Raw genomic sequence first — 22,991 nt, 5'->3', positions numbered from 1 at the left:
GGAGCCCTGTTCTGTGAGCTCGCAATGAGTCATCAAGCCACGGAGCTGGAGGGGAGGACCGAGCCGGCCGGGAGGATAGGGGACATAGAGAGTCAAAGGATGCATAAAGGGAGGAGAGGAGGGTTGAGGAGGCAGAATCAGGAGATTGGAGGGAGAAGGATTGAGCAGAGGGAAGAGATGATAGGATGGAAGAGGAGAGAGTAGCGGGAGAGAGAGAGCGAAGGTTGCGACGGCGCATTACCATCTGAGTAGGGGCAGAGTGAGTAGTGTTGGAGGAGAGCAAGAGAGAAAAGGATACAAAGTAGTGGTCGGAGACATGGAGGGGAGTTGCAGTGAGATTAGTAGAAGAACAGCATCTAGTAAAGATGAGGTCAAGCGTATTGCCTGCCTTGTGAGTAGGGGGGAAGGTGAGAGGGTGAGGTCAAAAGAGGAGAGGAGTGGAAAGAAGGAGGCAGAGAGAAATGAGTCAAAGGTAGACGTAGGGAGGTTGAAGTCCCCCAGAACTGTGAGGTGTGAGCCATCCTCAGGAAAGGAACTTATCAAGGTGTCAAGCTCATTGATGAACTCTCCAACCTGGAGGGCTATAAATGACAAGGATGTTAAGCTTAAATGGGCTAGTGACTGTGACAGCATGGAATTCAAATGAGGAGATAGACAGATGGGTCAGGGGAAAAATAGAGAATGTCCACTTGGGAGAGATTCCTGTGCCACCACCCCGCTGACCAGATGCTTTCGGGGTATGCGAGAACACATGGTCAGACGAGGAGAGAGCAGTAGGAGTAGCAGTGTTTTCAGTGGTAATCCATGTTTCCGTCAGCGCCAAGAAGTCAATGGACTGGAGGGTAGCATAGTCTGAGATGAACTCTGCCTTGTTGGCAGCAGAACGGCAGTTCCAGAGGCTGCCTGAGACCTGGAACTCCACGTGGGTGGTGCGTGCAGGGACCACCAGGTTAGAGAGGCAGCAGCCACGCGGTGTGAGGCGTTTGTATAGCCTGTGCGGAGAGGAGAGAACAGGGATAGACAGAGGCATAGTTGACAGGCTACAGAAAATGGCTACAATAATGCAAAGGAGATCGGAATGAAATGAACTAAACATCTGGGAAAGGAGAGAGCGGAGAGAGCATTTTCAAGCATGGTGGTGGCTGCATCATGTCATGGGTATGCTATGAGTATGCTTGTCATTGGCTAAGCACAGGAAAAATCCTAGAGGAAAACCTGGTTCAGTCTGCTTTCCAACAGACACTGGGAGACAAATTCACCTTTCAGCAAGACAGTAACCTAAAACACAAGGCCAAATATACACTGGAGTTGCTTACCAAGTCGACATTGAATGTTCCTGAGTGGCCTAGTTACAGTTTTGACTTAAATCAGCTTGAAAATCTATGGCAAGCCTTGAAAATGTCTGTCTAGCAATGATCAAGAACCAAGTTGACAGAGCTTGAAGAATTTCAAAAAGAATAATGTGCAAATATTGTACACTCTGTAATACCACTGACAGCTGTTCAGTATGGCTTTTATCTGGCGTGCAGTACATGATGACAGCAAAGTATTTTTCCTTCTTAATCTTCTCAACAATTGCCTCAATTGTTTTTTGTGGAACCAGAGTTATCAGTTAATTTTGTATACTCTTGCTAAGATAATGGTCACTTATTTCCTGATTTTCAAATGATCTCAAATGTTCACTATTTGTAAAAACTATTGGTCGCTAAATCCAGAGAAATTACGGACCATGTAAAAAACTTTGGGTCATTAAATCCGGCTAGAGAAGGACTATGTAAAAACGGTTGGCTGGTATGACTTCACCCGTCTGAGCCGTTGGCTGTGAATGCCCTCACCCGCTATATAATTATAACTGATTGGTTTGGTTCTGCCCACTATAGTGCTGTCTGGTTAGAACAGGATGTTGAGGCCCATCACTGTACTCCTAATAGTCACCACCACACACACACACAGACACAGCTGTTTCCATTTGAAGATGTTTATATGATTTTGGTAATTCGAATGACTTGGAATCTTATTGTTGTGGTTCTATAAGACAAAGATATACACTTTTTTGGGGCATCTAAAGCTCATTTCCTGCATTTTTACACAATCCAATATGTAGTCTCCATTTAGAACAAAAAGTAAGCGAAAATGCCCACCGTCATCAAGCTAGGTAAGAGATCATTATTAAATATGTTTAAGTGATTAATAAGACTGTACTAGATCAAAGGTAATTCAATAATAAATATTGTTTTGCACCTTTAACCAATAGCCTAACAAATGAACAACTCTTGAAAAAATACAAAGACTTTTGATTGTCTTTATTAAGACATCCTCTATATCAAATTTCAGCCAGACCAGCCAGCCCGAGCCGTCTGCACGCCTGACCCCCACCAGTCTAGTCAATAGCTCAACTCTCTCAACATAATTTCCTTCCCAGTTCACAACTTTAATTTTTTTAATTCCCAAGGGAAAGGTTTGAAAACATAAAACAAAACAAAAACCCCACATACACCTCAAAAATACATTAACACACAGAAACAGCAAATCCTCCATATAATTAATCTCATAGGACTAATAGTACAGTAGAGCTCTTTTTACTTGCACACAATGTAGCTGGGTCACACCGTCCTCTCCTTAGGGGTCTACCACCCTGCAGCGCCCCAACCCAACACACCCCACTCAGCTTTAGGATCTTAGTGAAACATTCATTTTTGGTTTCGGGTGTGTTAGGCCAAGGCAAGAGTGACAACACACAGGACGGCAGACCACCAAGGCCAGGACTGAGCAGCCCAGCAGCTAGGGATTGCCTAAATAGGTATCTCCCCTGACGTGGGCATGTTTTCAATACAGACTCCTTTAGTCGTACTGTATTCCATAAAAGGCATCCAGACCTTATGAAGTTGCCCAGTATACCCTTAATCTGGTAATAAATCAAATCTAGTGATACATAACTTGACATTGTGGGAGGATAACCAACCTTCCAATTAATGGCAATGCATTTCTTAGCCGCTATAAATGCTTGGTTACACAGTTTCTTCAGATAACAGTCTCCAGTATCAACATTTCCAAGCAAAAAAAAACTGGGAGAAGGGAGAATCTGTAGACCTGCTGAGATAAAAGAACATAGTCTTTGCCAGAATTCAGACTATAACATATGCAAATATATCCCCTTTTGTGTTTTACACCTCCAGCAGAGGAATTACATTTATGACTGCATATAGTACGTTCTATGGATGGCCTTAAACTGCAGTAATTTATGTCTGAGATGATATGAACATGACTGGGCATTCAAACATATCTGTATCCATTCATCATCATCAATAGCTTCTACCAGGTCTTCCTCACATTTTTGTTTGACATGTTTTGTGTCATCGGGAAAAGCCTCTATCAACCCCTGATACAGTTTGGAAATCAACTTTGGAGGTTTGTCAGATTGCCTTAAAATAGCATCTGGCTTGTCCAGTGTTTGCTGCACAGAGAAAATAAAGTGTTGTTCACCTCACCTCCGTCACAGACTGGTATTCCCTGGCTGCCTGACCCTGCTGAGACCCCTGTCACCTTCTGATCCTCCTAAAATGAGGCATGACATAGAATGACCTTGGTGTACAATTCTACATTATATTATTTAAGAATAGAACCAATGGTTCAACAATTGAAATGACCATTATTCCCAGATCCCAGACTGTAGCTTTAAGCTTAAGCTGCTGTCCTGTGGCTACTGTAGGTCTACCCATCAATTCATGATGGAACTTTGTATCATTCACTGATATTGTTAATATACTGCAAAATTCACCTGAGCTCCGTAGACTGGTCTTCCCTGACTGTCCGACCCTGCTGGGACCCCTATCACCATCTGATCCTGCTAAAACATGCTGAGCATAGTGTTGTGTACTGTTGTGCACTAGAGGGCTGCATTCCCACAGGATGCCTGCGGGACCCGCAGGTCCCTTCACAGTCTGCATTTTTCATGCTGTGGGCGGGAGTGGGCGGTCAGACAGACAACCTTGGGAATAAAATGTTTTTGTTGTCCCACAGATTATTTGGAAACGGTCCTCTTTCTGGTTTGTATGCGTTAGTCTACCTATTGAATTAAAAGCACATATTTTTCGCATTATTCACACTAAGAATTCGCTGCTTCAACTTCAGTAGCCTACCTCTCCTAGTTGGGCGTAAGAGTTTAAGTGCGGCCAGTATGTGTGGTCTCATTGAAATAGAGTAGGCTGCCTACATGGGCGGGGAATCAGGTGGCAGTTAACTTGAATATGAAATGTGTTATGTATGGTACGACGTGCTGTACGTCGTACTGTACGTTGTTATGGTTTACGACAGTGTGCTGCGTTACGGATGAATGGGTTGTCAGAATGCGTGGCACATGTCATTAAACGACAGAGTGATGTTCAATGTGAAACTGTGCAGATGTCCGTTCTTTTACAACTAGGCTAGATATAACATTGGCGACGAAGATGGCTGAATTCAGTTTACCACCGCCAGCACCATTCCTCGCCGTGCCTGGCGAACCTCCAGTCCCGTGGAATAACTGGCTTGATAGTTTTAACACTTATTTAGAAGCTATGGACTTTTCTACAATCTCCGACAAGCGGAGGACAGCACTGCTCCGTCACTGCCTTGGTACAGAGGGACAGAGGATTTTCAGAGCGCTTGGATCGGCTCCTACATTCACTGCTGCAGTCAGCCTCTTACGGAACCACTTCGCCGGGAAAGAGCGAGTGCTCCTCCGACGCTACCGGCTACGGAAGAGACACCAACGGCCGGGTGAGTCCATTCAAAGCTACGTGGCTAATCTGAGGGATTTGGCTAGCTCTTGTAACTACGGGACACTTCAGGACGAGATCATCAGGGATCAGTTGATAGAGGGGACGTTATGTGAAAAGACAAGGGAGAAACTGCTTTTGGAATCGGATAATTTACAACTAGATGGAGCTATTAAAATAGCACTCCAGGTTGAAGCGGCGTTGGAATGCTCTTCTATGCTAACAGACAGCTCTGCAGCATACACTCGGCCCCCAGCCATTCTCACACAGCAGCTTCAGCCCGAGCAGGCGCACTACAACGATCACGCGCTGCGCACGCCCTCCCGCGTCGATAGCTGCATGGACACAGACACCGACATGCCCGTGCAGCAGGCACACAGACAAACAAACAGAACTAGCTGTGGCAACTGTGGGGCTAGCTCTCACAATTCAAGGGCTTCAAACTGCCCAGCCCGTGGGAAAATATGCAAGAACTGTTCAAAATACAATCACTTTGCGAAAGTGTGTCGTTCTGCCCCTGCTACTAGCTCCACCCAGAACAGGCCCTTCGTTTCATCTCACTCTCAACATGAACACACGGAAATCCGAACCGTCTCCACCAACCATGTGTCATTCAGGACATGCACTGTGCAGCTGGGTGAGGTGGGTTTGCCTTTGCTGCTGGATACTGGCGCTGCGGTGTCGTTGCTCAACCTTGCCACTTACTACAAGTTTTTCAGTCACCTACCACTCCAACAGCCCTCCACTGCCCTGTGTGGGTACGGTAGATCTAAGATAGACATTGTAGGCACCCTCCAGGTCCCAGTACACTACGGCACCAAACATCTGCCATCATTCACATTTCATGTTGCAAAGCGGGGTGCCAACCTCCTGGGCCTCGACCTCTTCACAGGCTTGGGATTCACACTGAGAGATGACAGTGGGTCAGCTATCTACCAGGTTACCTGCACATGGCAACAGAACTGGCCGACTCTGTTTGATGGACTGGGCTGCCTCACAGCCTTTACTCACAGGCCCCTAGTGAATCCGGGAAGTGACCCCAGTCATGCAGCCCCTGCGGCGCATTCCCTTTGCACTGCGTGATGATGTCACAAAAGATCTCCAGTCACAGTTGGATGCAGGCATCATTGAGCCAGTCAACGCTGCCCCCTGGATTTCAAACTTGGTCATTGCAACCAAAAAGTCCGGTGGAATCCGGACCTGTGTGGATCTCCGTGCTGTGAACAAGGCCGTTGTCCCGGATAAGTACCCCTTGCCTACAGCTGAGGAGCTGACCGCACAATTCCATGGCTCCACGATCTTCACGAAGCTTGACCTTCGTCAGGGTTATCTTCAGGTACCCCTCCATGCAGCTAGCAGAGACCTCACGGCCTTTGTCACACACGCTGGCGTGTTCAGATATACACGCATGCCTTTTGGACTTAGCTCCGCCCCCAGCTGCTTCCAGAAGGTGATGAGCACCATCCTCGCTGGAATACCTGGGGTGGCGGTCTATCTGGATGACATCGTGGTCCACGGCCCTGACCTCCACATCCATGATTATCGACTCCACAGAGTATTCAGTGCTCTACTGCGGAACAACCTGACCCTGAACGGTGGAAAGTGCACCTTTGCAGCTCCAGCCGTCGAGTTTGTGGGCTTCCGCCTGTCGGCCAAAGGCATTGCCCCACTCATGTCGAACATTGAAGCCGTCCACCGGATCCCGGAACCGACCTCAGCCTCTCAGGTGGCCTCATTCTTGGGCATGACAGCTTACTACCTCCGGTTTCTGCCCCACTACTCTCAGACCACAGCGCCCCTTCGCCAGCTCCTCAAGAAGGATGAGCCATGGGCCTGGACGGCAGCCTGCTCAGACGCGGTCCGCTCACTGAAGAGCCAGCTCACCACAGCCCCAGTCTTGGCTCACTTTGACCCCGTCTGCCACACCATTGTCACATGTGACGCCTCAGCTGGAGCACTAGGAGCTGTCCTCTCACAGCTGCAGAATGGCATTGAGAGGCCCGTCGCCTTCGCCTCAAGGGGCCCTGAGCCCCACAGAACAACGGTACTCTGTGGGCGAACGAGAAGCACTGGCCTGTGTCTGGGCGTGCGAAAGGTGGCACCTCTACCTATATGGCCGTCTGTTCACACTCCGAACCGACCACCAGTCCCTCACAACGCTACTGTCAGCATCAGGAACTGGCCACAAGCCACTTCGGCTGCACAGATGGGCCGACCGCCTCAGACAGTATGACTATCAGCTGAAGTTCACTCCGGGGAGGGATAACGTGGTGGCAGACCTCCTCTCACGCTCCTTTGACGCTCCTACTCCAACCGTCTTGCCAGACGACAACGAAACAGAGCTTGTACAAATGCTCTACGCTCCTCTTCAGTCAGTCGTCTCACTGGAGGAGCTGAAGCAAGCATCGGAACAGGATCCCACACTGTCTACCCTGCGCACCTACATACGCACTAAATGGCCAGCACATGTGCCGGAAGAGCTGGCGACTTTCGCCAGAGTGAAGCACCGAACTTTCTTGCTGGGAAGAAGTCTGTGTCTCTCGAGGGTTTTGCACTGTGGTCCCGAGTGGCCTGCGTGCGCGTGTTCTATCCATGGCGCACGAGGGTCACTTGGGCATAGTCAAGGTCAAACAGCGATGTCGAGACCTTGTGTGGTGGCCAGGCATCGACCACGACATTGAAGCCCTGGTCAGGGATTGTGCTGCATGCCTCCTCAGTGGGAAAACAGGACAGTCCGCCCCACCCCCCTGCAGCCTCTCGCATGGCCGTCCCACCCCTGGGAGCACATCCAACTGGACATCTGTGGCGAGATCCATGGACACGCAGTCCCTCACCATCAGCGCTTCCTGGTGGTGGTGTATGACCTCCACTCTAAGTGGCCAGAAGTGGTTCCTGTCGGAACTGTCACAGCACAGGCCATCGTGGACATCCTAGACAGCCTGTTCACAAGGTGGGGCCTACCCCTCACCCTTACCACGGACAATGGGCCCCAGCTAACCTCTGCCGAGTTCTCCTCATATCTCAGCAACAAGGGAATCAAACACATCCGCACGGCCTACTACAACCCACAAGCTAACGGAGGGGTGGAACGCTTCAACCAAACGCTGAAGAACGGCATCAGAGCGCACCTGGTCCAGGGGTGCACGTTCCAAACTGCTTTGAATCAAACGCTAATGCACTACAGAGCAAGCAAACACACAACAACACAGGTCTCCCCGGCATCCCTCATGCTAGGTCGTGAGATGGAACTGCCACTGGACAGACTCAGAACACAGAGAGTAGCAGAACCGGCGACTAGGCGCACCCAAGAACAGCAGGCAGTGACCAGGCACCAAAGAGCAATGAAACAGCGTTTTGACAAGGCACACAGGGTGAAGAAGTCGATCATTCAAGTGTCAGACTGGGTCCGAGCCCGACGGCCTCAGCGGTGCAACAAAATGGCCTCATTCTGGTCGGACCCCTTGCAGGTCAGTCGACAACTGGGGCCCGCCACATTCATGATGAGCAATGGATCACGCTGGCACGCCAGCCGCCTCAGAAAAGTCCCTGCCCCTCAAGGAACACGAAGGCACACAAAACAGACATGCAGGCCAGAGACGCCACCGGATGGACCTCCTCCACCACTACCACCTGAGCCCCAGCCTCTGTGGGTTCCCCAAGGGCCAGAGCCACAAGCGGTGACGGTGGAAGAAAGGCCTATGCGGGCACGAACTCGCCCTGCTTATCTGGGGGACTACTTAACCTCTTTTCATTCTTAGGCTCCGTTAGGTGTCTTAGTCAACCTCCAGGTTAATGGACTGAACTGGCTAGTTTGGAGAGTCCATCCGTTTAAGGGTTAATGTTTATTTCTTACAGGTATCACTCTAGGTTCTTGCCCTATGGACATTTTATATATGGTACCAGTCCCTGGTTTTGGAAAGGGGGGGGAAATGTTATGTATGGTACGACGTGCTGTACGTCGTACTGTACGTTGTTATGGTTTACGACAGTGTGCTGCGTTACGGATGAATGGGTTGTCAGAATGCGTGGCACATGTCATTAAACGACAGAGTGATGTTCAATGTGAAACTGTGCAGATGTCCGTTCTTTTACAACTAGGCTAGATATAACAAAATGAACTTACATATGATTAGACTGTAGTTTACTACAATGTCTGTAAATAAATATTGATAATGGAAAGAAGTAGAGGGCGCTCAACCAACGTGAGTCGAAGTTCAGTCAAACAATGTAATCATCATTGAAAAGGCACAACGCGCACATCGGTTTGAATACTATGGTGAGAGAGCGTTGCGCCTTTTCATTTTTAATAAGTATTGATTACCCATTTATTTGTCTCTGCCTGCAAATCGTCCTCCTAAAAGTTGGGCTATATCCTATAGGCCTATGCAAAACGTAGCAAGTGTCGCTGTCATCATTCTTGCTGCTTCCAGTTCAGTAGCCATACCTGCGAGATCAGGTGCTCGTGTGGTCTCAATTAAATAGAGTTGGCTATAGCCTATGCATGGGTGGAGAAGCACGGGGCATTTATCTTTCCAAGGAAATGTACTTCCTAAATAGGCCTATTGTAACGTGTATGCTTGGAGTTGGGAAACAAGTACAGGGAGTGAATTTAATAATAAATAATACATGGAACAAAACAATAAACACAAGTAGCGTACAGATATGAAACACAGGAACATAATCAATAACGCCTAGGGAAGGAACCAAAGGGAGTGACATATAGGGGAGGTAATCAGGAAGGTTGGGTGGTCAGTGTATGGGTGGTCCTCTGTAGCTCAGCTGGTAGAGCACGGCGCTTGTAACGCCAAGGTAGTGGGTTCGATCCCCGGGACCACCCATACACACAAAAAAAAAAATGTATGCACGCATGACTGTAAGTCGCTTTGGATAAAAGCGTCTGCTAAATGGCTTATTATTATTATTATTATTATATTATTATAAGGTGATTGAGTCCAGGTGAGCCTCATGAGGCGCAGGTGTGTGTAACGATGGTGACAGGTGTGCGTAATAAAGAGCAGCCTGGCGACCTAGAGGCCAGAGGGGTAGTATACGTGACAGTACCCCCTCCCTGACACGCGGCTCCAGCCGCAGGACACCGACTAGAGGAACAGTCCCGGGGACCAGGAGCGGGCCGATCGCTTCTGCTGAGGCGCGGGGACCTGTCGAGCCGGCTGAGGCATGGGAGCCTGACGAGCCAGCTGAGGCATGGGAGCCTGACGAGCTGGCTGAGGCATGGGAGCCTGACGAGCTGGCTGAGGCATGGGAGCCTGACGAGGCGGCTGAGGCATGGGAGCCTGACGAGCCGGCTGAGGCATGGGAGCCTGACGAGCCGGCTGAGGCATGGGAGCCTGCCGAGCCTACAGAGTCTTGTGAACCTGGCGAGCCAGCTGAGGCATGGAAGCCTGACGAGCTAGCTGAGACATCCTCGGTAGACTCGGCAACGGACACTTGACGGGCCAACCGGGTCTTGTAAACCTGTCGAGCCAGCTGAGGCATCCCCGGTTACTCCTACAGCGGCGCGTCACCTACAAAAACAAAAAACACTCCCTGATGCTCCCCTCTGGTGAGTGTTATTCTGTAATGTGTAGGCTCTGAGTTGGGAAGCAAGTACAGGAAGTTAATTTAATAATAAATAATACATGGATCAAAACAATAAACACAAGTAGCGTACAGATATGAAACACAGGAACATAATCAATTACGCCTAGGGAAGGAACCAAAGGGAGTGACATATAGGGGTGGTAATCAGGAAGGTGATGGAGTCCAGGTGAGTCTCATGAGGCGCAGGTGTGCGTAACGATGGTGACAGGTGTGACCTCGAACGCTGGAGAGGGAGTATACGTGACACCTATGATTAGGCTATAGTTTACTACATTGCCTAGAAATAGGCCTAAACATTGATCACCCATATTTATCCGTCTGAAAATCTTCCCAATCATAAAAGGTAGGCTATAAAAATTTGCTGAAGAGAAAGTCTCTCCAACTCCGCTGTCTTCAAACTACATCTAGCATATTGGCTGATATAGCCAGTAATTTCAACTATTTCTTAAGTTATTTTTGCACATTTGATATTGCCTATAGGGCGCAACATTGCTGGGATCATGGCTGGCAAGTGAGCTGCGTCACATACACCTAAAATAACATTGCGGCACTGGTTGGGTTTGGGACCCGTTCATGTGGTAGCGGGTGGGAGTCGGCCAGAAAGCCAGCGGGTGGAGGCGGGAGCAGGATGAAGACATCGGTCCCGCCAGACCTCTACTGTGCACCATGACAGTGAAGCCTGTAACATTAGAGTTGTTTGTTATTACTGTGTCAGTGTGAAAAGTAGGGAATTAGCTATGGAAACTGACAGATCAATAATGTTACATTGGCATACTGACTAATAAAACTCACATTGTACTGAAAAAATGTCAGAATATCAATCTTAAATTGTTTGGCCGATGGTTTCATTGTTTGATTCAGGTCTAGTGTGATTGAGGCAAAAAGAATAGCAAACGTTAGCCAACTTTTGGCCATCTCTCTCTAACGGTACATCAACTGGCGAAAGCAGGTTAATTTACTTCTGAAACGGGACATTATAGCCACCTCATATCGCTATCTGACAGATAACTAGAGGCTGGAGCTGACCTGGCTGTGGTAGCTACTAGCTAGCCAGCGTAGCTTATTAATTCACCTCAGTCGAGGGGGGATTACACATTAGCTAACGTTACATGTCAGTTACAATACTAGCTCAGCACTAACTTTTCTGTTAAGTTAAACAGCAGTTACTTTGCCAGCTACATCAGTCAACTAAAGAGTAGCCAGTTTCTGCTCTGCTTGCTTTTACAACTCGGTGAAAGAGCGCAACACATACACACTGATCTATGCTCAACCCTCCCGTGCTGGTCCAGCAAGCCTTCCAGAAGCTTTGCCTTCAGCTTTGGCTTCACCCAGCCTGTCAGCCTGCTCTGATGTGTCCGCGCGGTCCTAAATCCAGCAAGTTGAACACTCCAAACAGCCTACCTGACCGCTCGGAAGCGTCCACATGGTCCTAAAGCACACTTTTGCCACTTTTTGTATCACATTGCAATGATAAAACTGGGGGGGGACAAAAATGAATGTGGGGGGGGACATGACCCCCCTGTCCCAGTGAAAGTTGTGCCCCTGCAAAGCGGTATTGGCAACTCTAACATTAAAGAATAGTAACAGCCATACAGTAGAACAACCTATCGCAGTTAATGGTAATTACCTATTATTACACAACATGCAAAACCCCAAATAATCCCTCTTGCAACTTACATTTCGATGCACGCACAACATTCAGACATTCGTGTTACTGTCGACAATAAAAAGTCCTCAGAAACGTGCGTCTTCTCCCTTCGGACGACGATAACACTCTGGCCTGAGTGGGCGGGTGCAGTGTCCAGATGTGCATTTCCAAGCGTTCTGATTGGTTGGGAATGGCAGGGCTATGATGGGTGAGGGATAACTAAAGTAGGCTGAGTAGCCAAACTAACGGGACTTAAGAAAAACTGAAGGGACTGTGAGAGGAAGTTAGGTAGAGAGGAGAGGAGCAGGACAGCCTTTTTACAGCCGCCCCAATATTTATAATGTAAAGATTAACATCCACAAAAAGGCCTCTAATCTAAATGGCACAGTCTCTAATGGGGGCCACAGTATTTAAAGGGCCAAAGTCTCTGAAAAGCCACATGCCTCAAGGGGAAGCATATTCCTATCGTGCCTAATCCTGGGCCGCCCCATGGAATGCCATGCTGGTGGTTGAGGGCCCTCTAACTCAGATGGTGCAGGGCAGCTGGGCCCCATCCTTGGACGCTGAGTACAATGCCGGTGGTTGGCCAAGTCTGAAGCAGGTGGCAATCTTACTGCGGCGGAGGAATGACAGGGAAACCGACTCTGGACCTGACAGGGAAACTGACTCTGGACCTGACAACGAAACTGACTCTGGACCTGACAGGGAAACTGACTCTGGACCTGCCAGGGGCAACGACTGAGGGCTAGGAGAGCAGTAGAGCTCTGGGCTTACTGGAGAAACTGCTACCTTTGAGCCTAGCATGGCAGGAGCCTGATGACCCACCTGGGCTAGGGACTGAGAGCCAACTAGTGCTGGAGACAGCAGATCTAGTATAGCTGGAGACTGAGGACCTAGTGCTAGGGCCTGAGGGCCGAAGAGGGCAGAGGACTAAGAAACCTAGCACAGGTAACTTGTGGCCTAGCAAGGCAGGAGGCTCTAAGCCTTGTGGGCTAAGGAGCTATGGGCTGACAGTGTCTGGAGATAGCGAGATTAATGCAGTGAACTTTGGGCCTAGTAGGGCAGAAGGTTCTATAATAATAATCTCCCATTTAGCAGACACTTTTATCCAAAGCGACTTACAGTCATGCGTGCATAATTTTTTTTGTGTATGGGTGGTCCCGGGGATCAAACCCACTACCTTGGCGTTACAAACGCCGTGCTCTACCAGCTGAGCTACAGAGGACCACAGTTCTAAGCCTGCATACCCAATAAGGAGGGGGTCTGCGGTCTGTGCAGGGCAGGGCAGGATACACAACACCTACTTGAGGGTCAGGACATACTTGGCCTACTGGTAAAGCAGGAAACTCTAAACCTGACCCCACCAGGAAGGAGGGGAACTCTGACCCTACCAGGAAGGAAGGAAACTCTGACCCTACCGGGAAGGAAGGGAACTCTGACCCTACCGGAAGGAAGGGAACTCTGACCCTACCGGGAAGGAAGGGAACTCTAGACCTACCATGGAGGCAGGATACACTGGACCTACTTGAGCGGCAGGACACTCAAAGCCTGGACACTTTACACCTGCCAGGTAGGCCCGAAACCAGGAAGGAAGGGAATAGTAACCCTACCAGGAAGGAAGGGAACTCTTACCCTACCGGGAAGGAAGGGAACTGGACAACTAGGTCAGTGGAGACATCAGGGGTGACTTCTGGTGGAAGGTCTGGCAGGTCCCTGAGGTGAGGTCTGGAGGTAACAGGACCCTTGGACCAGAACTAGCACGGTGCTAGCAGGTGGGGCCAGCAGGGCCTCCAGGCCTGGGACCGGCAGGTCCCACCAGGCTGTGACTGGAGAGGCCCCAAAGTCTGGGCTGTACTTGACCTCTGCAGTAGCTGCAGGCTGTGACTCCATCCAAGGAGCGGGTGAAGAATCCAGCACAGGCTTGGGCTCTGGGCCAGGAGCAGTGAGAGGCTCCTGAGGGAGAGCAGGTGCAGTCTTTGTGGATTAAGGTTCCAAGGTAGCAGACAGTCAAACCTCAGGCACCCAAGCATCTGCCTCGACTAGCAGGGGATCCCCACAGGGAGGAGAGGATGACTCAGAACAGGCCCCATGGCAGCAGCTGGCTGTGGTTCCACGACTGGAGCAGGAGTCTCCTTAACTGTGGCTAGTCGAGGAGCTGGCTGATGAGGGTGCAGACCTTGGTGTCATGGACTGTGCACTCTGGAGTTGTCCTCATCTGCTGGGGAGCTAGGCCACTCTGGGGAGCAGAAACGGACCTGACGCTCCTGTGCCTCTGGCTGGGGGAGCCTAGAGGAACGTCGGTCAGGAGAGCGGTTGGACCACCTTGGGGGGAGGTGGCGCTCGCAACGCTCTGGTAGATATGACGTAGGCTCCAGCCGGGGGGGCCTAGAGTGACGAAGATCTATTGAATAGCTGGGCCACCTTTGGACATAGTGGGGGTCCCAATGGTCCCGTGGAAGTGGCGAACACTCAGGCTGGGAGGGCCTGGAGTAGTGTCTCTCAGGGGAGTAGTTGGGCCGACTCAGGGAGTACCGGCAATGATGGTGCTCCAACGGCAGTGACTCAGGCCGGGAGTGCCTAGAGTATGCCCTCCTGATCTCTTGCTGCTCATGACGCAGGTACTCGTATTCCCTCATCAGCTCCCAACTGGTGAGGGTGTGGTCACTCCTTGACCACTGAGGAGGCCTGGAGCCTAAAAAACAGTTGGCTGGTATGACCTCACCCATCTGAGTGGTCGGCTGTGAATACCCTCACCCGCTACATACAGTGCCTTGCAAAAGTATTCATCCCCCTTGGCGTTTTTCCTAGTTTGTTGCATTACAACCTGTAATTTAAATGGATGTTTATTTGGATTTCATGTAATGGACATACACAAAATAGTTCAAATTGGTGAAGTGAAATGAAAAAAATTACTTGTTGCATATGTATTCACCCCCTTTGCTATGAAGCCTCTAAATAAGATCTGGTGCAATCAATTACCTTCAGAAGTCACACAATTAGTTAAATAAAGTCCACCTGTGTGCAATCTAAGTGTCACATGATCTGTCACATGATCTCAGTATATATACACCTGTTCTGAAAGGCCCCAGAGTCTGCAACACCACTAAGCAAGGGGCACCACCAAGCAAGCGACACCATGAAGACCAAGGAGCTCTCCAAACAGGTCAGGGACAAAGTTGTGGAGAAGTACAGATCAGGGTTGGGTTATTTTTAAAAATATCAGAAACTTTGAACATCCCACGGAGCACTTAAATCCATTATTAAAAAATGGAAAGAATATGGCACCACAACAAACCTGCCAAGAGAGGGCCGCTCACCAATACTCACGGAACAGGCAAGGAGGGCATTAATCAGAGAGGCAACAAAGAGACCAAAGATAACCCTGAAGGAGCTGCAAAGCTCCAGAGCGGAGATTGGAGTATCTGTCCATAGGACCACTTTAAGCCGTACACTCCATAGAGCTGAGCATTATGGAAGAGTGGCCAGAAAAAAGCCATTGCTTAAAGAAAATAACAAGCAAACACGTTTGGTGTTAGCCAAAAGCCATGTGGGAGACTCCCCAAACATATGGAAGAAGGTACTCTGGTCAGATGAGACTAAAATTGAGCTTTTTGGCCATCAATGAAAACGCTATGTCTGGCGCAAACCCAACACCTTTCATCACCCCGAGAACACCATCCCCACAGTGAAGTATGGTGGTGGCAGCATCATACTGTGGGGATGTTTTTCATCGGCAGGGACTGGAAAACTGGTCAGAATTGAAGGAATGATGGATGGCGCTAAATACAGGGAAATTCTTGAGGGAAACCTGTTTCAGTCTTCCAGAGATTTGAGTCTGGGACGGAGGTTCACCTTCCAGCAGAACAATGACCCTAAGCATACTGCTAAAGCAACACTTGAGTGGTTTAAGGGGAAACATTTAAATGTCTTGGAATGGCCTAGTCAAAGGCCAGACCTCAATCCAATTGAGAATCTGTGGTATGACTTAAAGATCGCTGTACACCAGCAGAACCCATCCAACTTGAAGGAGATGGAGCAGTTTTGCCTTGAATAATGGGCAAAAATCCCAGTGACTAGATGTGCCAAGGTTATAGAGACAGACCCCAAGAGACTTGCAGCTGTCATTACTGCAAAAGGTGGCTCTACAAAGTATTGACATTGGGGGGGTGAATAGTTATGCACGCTCAAGTTTTCAGTTTTTTTGTCTTATTTCTTGTTTGTTTTACAAGAAAAAATATTTTGCATCTTCAAAGTGGTAGGCATGTTGTGTAAATCAAATGATACAAACCCCACAAAAATCCATTTTAATTCCAGGTTGTAAGGCAACAAAATAGGAAAAATGCCAAGGGGGGTGAATACTTTCGCAAGCCACTGTACTTATAACTGATTGGTTTGGTTCTGCCCACTATAGTGCTGTCTGGTTAGAACAGGATGTTGAGGCCCATCACTGTACTCCTAATAGTCACCACCACACACACACACAGACACAGCTGTTTCCATTTGAAGATGTTTATATGATATTGGGAATCCGAATGACTTGGAATCTTTATTGTTGTGGTTCTATAAGACATAAATATGCACACATGTAAACAGTATTAGTTAAGGGTTATAACTATGCAATATACATCTATGTACATGAATAAATGACAAATGGCATTACACTTACAACACGTCTATAAAGGGCTATACACACAGCATCAATACAAACAACTTAAACATTCACCTCTTGGAGAGACAGAAACAAATTACTTGGACTGACAAAGGGTTAAGATTTATGGCACCCTCTCTCTCCAGCCTTGTGTGAGAATCTACCAGGCTGAGATTTTATCAGATCTGCCCTGGCGCCACAGGGTCAACTGGGATGACTCTAGAAGCTCGCCCATGGCAGCGCAATAAAACACCTTAATAAAGGCCACTATGTAAAATGCTGTGGTAGCATGTGCATGCAAAAGACTATGTTTACCAATACAACAATACAAATAATGCAATAATAACACTTATGGAAGTACGGAATAATACTACATACGATAAACAATACACAAAGCAGTTCAGATGAACTCATGGATACCGTGTGTCCAGTATGAAGGAAGTTAGAGGTAGTTTCGCGAGCCAATGCTAACTAGCGTTAGCGCAATGATTGGAAGTCTATAGGTATTTACTGTATAGACTACCAGACATTGCGCTAACGCTAGTTAGCATTGGCTTGTGAAACTACCTTTAACTTCCTTCATACTGGACACAGAGACATACAAATGGTATCCACGAGTTAATCTGAGTCTGGGGAAGTAGATAAAGGGCCTCATTGCCCGAAGTATCCCTTTAACTTACAGGCCAGCGAGAGAATACAGCATATGGCAGCAGGGGAAACATGGCGTGTGTACGCTGAGAGACGTGTTATGGGGTGAATTTATTACTTCATTTCAAACAAAATCTAGCCATCTGTTCTTCTCTGGGATTGCTAATGTAACAGGCTGCAATATAGGCTCTGGTGACTCCATTAGAAACAGATTCACTCTGACTAAGGCAAGCTGGCCTGGCACACAGTTCTCCACTGAGAAAAAATTGCCTATTCACAAAAAAATATATAATAAACTAACGGAGCAACAGCTTTTGCATGAATCATCGATTTTGTACATGCCAGATACAGTAGTAAATTTTTTTTTAGTTTTAGCAGATTTTCCTTCAAAACGTGTTTTGATTCTTTCACAAAAAAATTATCTTAAAGAGGCAATCTGCAGTTCAAACAACAACAAAGTAACACCCCCGTCACCTTTTGAGTAAACAGCTTAGGGATGGGTCTGGAGAAATTTAACCAAATTCATAGATTGAGCTATGGATGCAAGGACCATCCATGAGATCAATATTGTAGTTTTAACCATGTTTTGAAGCTATACAGTGTTTGTGTAACGATCCCGGCAGTCTGAGTCGGGTCCTGTCTGGTGACTAGTTTTTCCTGTTCGTGATCTCCAGTTTCCCGAGGGTTCGGGAACGCTCCGGGGAGCTCTCTTGTTTTCCGCACCTGCATCCCATCAGCAATCTGCACACCTGGTCCTGATCATCACCCTTCTTAGGCTCTGGCCAAACATCCAGTTCCTGCCGGATCGTTAGCCATGAACAGTAGGTTTATCAGAGTATCAGTCCTAGAGCTTCTAGCGTTAGTTTTGTTGTTTTGTACCTTGTTGGTTTATTGTTGACTTACCTCCGTTTTTGTTCCATCTACAGTCACTCGTCCGGAACCCTCACCCTACCTCTGCCTGATGGTCGGCGGCTGCCGAGCCATCATTGGACCAACAACTGCACCCTCAACAACTCATCCACGCCGCCCGCTCTGCTCCCTGGATTATTCTGCACCTTTTGAATCTGTAATAAACCCTCACTTTCGTTCAACTCTCCTTGTCCTGGTCTGCTTCTGGGTTCTGTCTGAGGGAACCGTGACAGAACGATCCGGCCAGTAATGAACCCAGCGGACCTGGACTCTGTTCGCCATGCCATTACCCATCAGGAGAAGATGTTGGGCCATCATAGCACGGTACTACAGGAGATCGCGTTGTCAGTTCGGAACCTTTCTACCGGTCTGACGGAGGTCCAGAGCCAACGCAATTTTCCGGTGGAGGATCCACTACCGGTTTCACCCATCTCGCCTGCCGCTTCTGGAGCTGTGTCCTTCCGTGAGCCCGAGGTTCCGACGCCGGATAGATATGAGGGGGAGCTGGGAAGATGCCGTTCCTTCCTTATGCAGTGTGGATTAGTGTTCGATCTACAGCCCTACTCTTATGCCACAGACAAGGCTAGGATAGCCTTTGTGATTGCGTTGCTGCGTGGTCGAGCGCTGGAGTGGGCTTCAGCCGTTTGGGAACGACAAGACCCCTGCATGGCTTCATACCAGGGGTTCACGGCCGAGATGAGGAAGCTCTTCGACCATTCCGTCCGAGGGAGGGACGCAGCTAGGCGCCTGTTTTCGCTTCACCAAGGAACTCGCAGCGTGGCCGACTTCGTGATCGAGTTCAAGACGTTGGCGGTGGAGAGTGGGTGGAACGAGGAGTCTCTGCAAGCGGCCTTTTACCAGGGTCTGTCGGAGCAGCTCAAGGATGAGTTGATCTCCTATCCGGAGCCTAGTGACCTGGACAGCTTGGTAGCCTTGTCTATTCGGGTGGATAATCGAGTCCGAGAGCGAAGGAGGGAGAAGCAATGGGGTCCGTCCAATCGATCAGCTTCTCAGTTCCCAGTCGGGTCGGGTGGTGGACCAGAACACGTCGATCATTCTCCACCACAATGGATTAGTGGAGAGGTCCTCTCTCCCGATTCTGAACCCATGCAAGTGGGGCGGCACGGGTTAACCAAGGAGGAGCGTCAACATAGACGTAAGACCAACTGCTGCCTCTACTGTGGTAGCTCGGGACATTACATCTCCACTTGTTCCCGGCGGTCGTCAAACTGCCCGGCTCGCTAAAGTTGGGAGGACTTTTAGCGAGCCAGTTTCAACCTCTCAGTACCTCTGTCAGACCCCGTTTCCCGGCTACCCTTGTGAACAGGAATCAGAGCTTAGCGCTTAACGCTTTTATCGATTCAGGTGCCGATGGAAGCTTTCTTGATGCCGAAGTTGGTGGAACAGCTGGGGCTTTCCAAGGAGCAATTGCCGGAAGCCATTGAAGCGACCACTCTGAACGGCAGTAGTCTGGCACGTATCACGATGAGGACGGAACCCGGTTAAGATGCGGTTGTCGGGGAATCATTCTGAGATGATTTCATTCTTCATTCTGCCGTCTTCCCATGTTCCTCTGGTCCTTGGATACCCCTGGCTGAAGGAACACAATCCCACGTTCGATTGGGTGACGGGCAAGGTAACGAGTTGGAGCCTTGATTGTCATGCTAACTGTCTCAAGACTGCCTGCCCCCATTCGGTTCCCAGTCAGGTGATTGAGGCTAAACCCCCAGAGTTGTCCCTGGTTCCCGAGACATATCACGATTTGGGGGAAGTTTTCAGTAAGCAGAAGGCTCTGTCACTCCCTCCCCCACCGACCATATGATTGTGCCATCAACCTGGTTCCTGGAGCTGTCTACCCCAAGGGAAGGTTATACAGTATCTCCCGACCTGAACGTGAGGCGTTGGAGACCTACATCAAGGAGTCCCTAGCTGCTGGTCTCGTTCGTCCCTCGTCATCACCCCTGGGGGCAGGATTCTTCTTTGTGGGTAAGAAGGATGGCTCTCTTCGACCGTGTATTGATTATCGGGGGTTGAATGACATCACGGTCAAGAACAAGTATCCCCTGCCATTGATGAGTTCTGCCTTCGACTCCTTACAGGGTGCTACGGTGTTCACCAAGCTAGACCTACGCAATGCGTATCACCTGGTCCGGATCAGAGAGGGGGACGAGTGGTTGACGGGTTTCAATACACCGATGGGTCACTTCGAGTATCAGGTGATGCCGTTTGGACTGACCAATGCTCCAGCGGTATTCCAGAGTATGGTGAACGACGTCCTGAGAGATATGATCGGTCTCTTTGTGTTTGTTTACCTGGATGACATTCTGATCTTCTCGAAGGAACCTTCCGACCACGTCCAGCATGTCCGGCAGGTTCTGCAGCGATTGTTGGAGAATCGCCTGTTCGTGAAGGCCGAGAAGTGCGAGTTTCACGCCCACACGACATCCTTTCTCGGGTACATCATCTCCAGGGGAGAGATTAGGATGGACCAGGAGAAGGTTAGAGCGGTTCTGGAATGGGCCCAGCCCGGTACGAGATTGCAGCTCCAGAGATTTTTGGGGTTTGCGAATTTCTACCGCAGATTCATCCGGGATTACAGCCGTGTGGCCGCTCCATTAACTGCCTTGACTTCCAGTATCAGGACCTTCAAGTGGAATCCGGAGGCGGATCGAGCGTTTCTGGATTTGAAGAGGCGATTCACCAACGCACCGATTCTCTCTCAACCGGACACGGCCCGTCAGTTCGCTCGTTGAAGTGGACGCGTCTGATGTGGGAGTTGGCGCCATCCTGTCGCAGCGATGCTCCACGGACAGTAAACTCCATCCCTGCGCCTACTACTCTCGTCGCCTTTCGCCTGCGGAGAGGAATTACGATGTGGGTAACCGGGAGCTTCTCGCGGTGAAACTTGCCTTGGAGGAGTGGCGCCACTGGTTGGAGGGGGCGGAGCAACCGTTTATTGTCTGGACTGACCACAAGAATCTTGCTTACGTGCAATCGGCTAAACGTCTCAACTCCCGTCAGGCCAGGTGGGCGTTGTTTTTCGGACGATTCAAGTTTTGCCTGACGTTCCGACCTGGATCTAAGAACGGCAAGGCGGACGCCTTGTCCCGGATGTTCTCCAAGACGGAGGAGAGTGGGTCCAAGACCGAGACAATTCTCCCCCGGAACTGCGTCGTGGGAGCAGTTATGTGGAAGATTGAGGAGGAGGTGCTGGCGGCCCTTCGGACTCAGCCCGGTCCCGGTAACGGTCCACCCGGTCGGTTGTTTGTGCCTGAGTCGGTTCGTCCTGCTGTCCTCAAATGGTCCCACGCCAGTAAGATGGCTTGTCACCCTGGCGTGGCTCGGACAATGGCGTTTCTTCGCAGACGCTTTTTGGTGGCCTGCCATGGCCGAGGATACTCGGGGTTTTGTTGCTGCCTGTCCAGTGTGTGCGCAGAATAAGAGTACCAATCGGCCCAGCTCTGGACTACTTCACCCCCTTCCTATTCCCCGCGACCATGGTCGCATCTGGCCCTGGACTTCGTCACTGGGTTGCCCGCTTCTGAGGGGAACACGGTCGTTCTGACTATCGTGGACAGATTCAGCAAGTTCGCCCACTTTGTGCCAATTGCCAAGCTTCCCTCTGCCTCGGAGACGTCCGAGATCCTGGTTAGGGAGGTTTTCAGGGTCCACGGTTTGCCCAGTGATATCGTTTCCGACCGTGGCCCTCAGTTTACCTCTGCTGTCTGGAAGTCCTTCTGTTTGGCCATTGGAGCTACAGTCAGTCTCACATCTGGTTTTCACCCCCAATCCAATGGTCAGGCGGAGAGAGCCAACCAGAAGATGGAATCCACGCTACGCTGTCTGGTCTCTTCCAACCCCACCTCCTGGGTCTCTCAGTTGCCTTGGGTTGAGTATGCCCACAATACTCTCCCTACGTCTGCCACTGGGATGTCTCCCTTCCAGTGCCTGTATGGCTACCAACCTCCCTTGTTCCCTTCTCAGGAGAAGGAGCTCTCAGTGCCTTCTGTTCAGGCCCATATTCGTCGTTGCCACCGGACCTGGCATCGGGCCAGAAAGGCACTCCTTAGAGTTTCGGACCGGTATCAGCTCCAGGCGAATCGTCGCCGGATCTCCGCTCCCACCTACACCATCGGAGATAGGGTCTGGTTGGCCACACGGGATCTTCCTTTACGGACTGAGTCTAGGAAGTTGTTACCGAAGTTCATTGGTCCGTTTGTGGTGGAGAAGGTGATCAATCCAGTGGCAGTTCGACTCAAACTACCGAGGACGCTCAGAGTCCATCCCACCTTTCATGTCTCCTGCCTCAAGCCTGTCTTCCTCAGTCCTCTGTTGCCTCCTCCGCCTCCTCCTCCTCCTCCTCGGATGATCGGAGGTGGTCCTGCCTACACGGTGCGTCGCATCATGGATTCCAGACGGCGGGGCCGGGGTTTCCAGTATCTCGTGGACTGGGAGGGGTATGGTCCTGAAGAGAGGAGTTGGATTCCGCGGCGACAGGTCCTAGATGCTGACCTCATCAGTGATTTCTACCGCCTCCATCCTGGCGCTCCGGGGAGGTCCGCCCGGTGGCGTTCGCCGGAGGGGGGGTACTGTAACGATCCCGGCAGTCTGAGTCGGGTCCTGTCTGGTGACTAGTTTTTCCTGTTCGTGATCTCCAGTTTCCCGAGGGTTCGGGAACGCTCCGGGGAGCTCTCTTGTTTTCCGCACCTGCATCCCATCAGCAATCTGCACACCTGGTCCTGATCATCACCCTTCTTAGGCTCTGGCCAAACATCCAGTT

Source organism: Coregonus clupeaformis, chromosome 36 (genome assembly GCF_020615455.1).
Source record: "Coregonus clupeaformis isolate EN_2021a chromosome 36, ASM2061545v1, whole genome shotgun sequence".
Lineage (NCBI taxonomy): Eukaryota > Metazoa > Chordata > Actinopteri > Salmoniformes > Salmonidae > Coregonus > Coregonus clupeaformis.
This window is presented reverse-complemented; position numbering follows the sequence as displayed.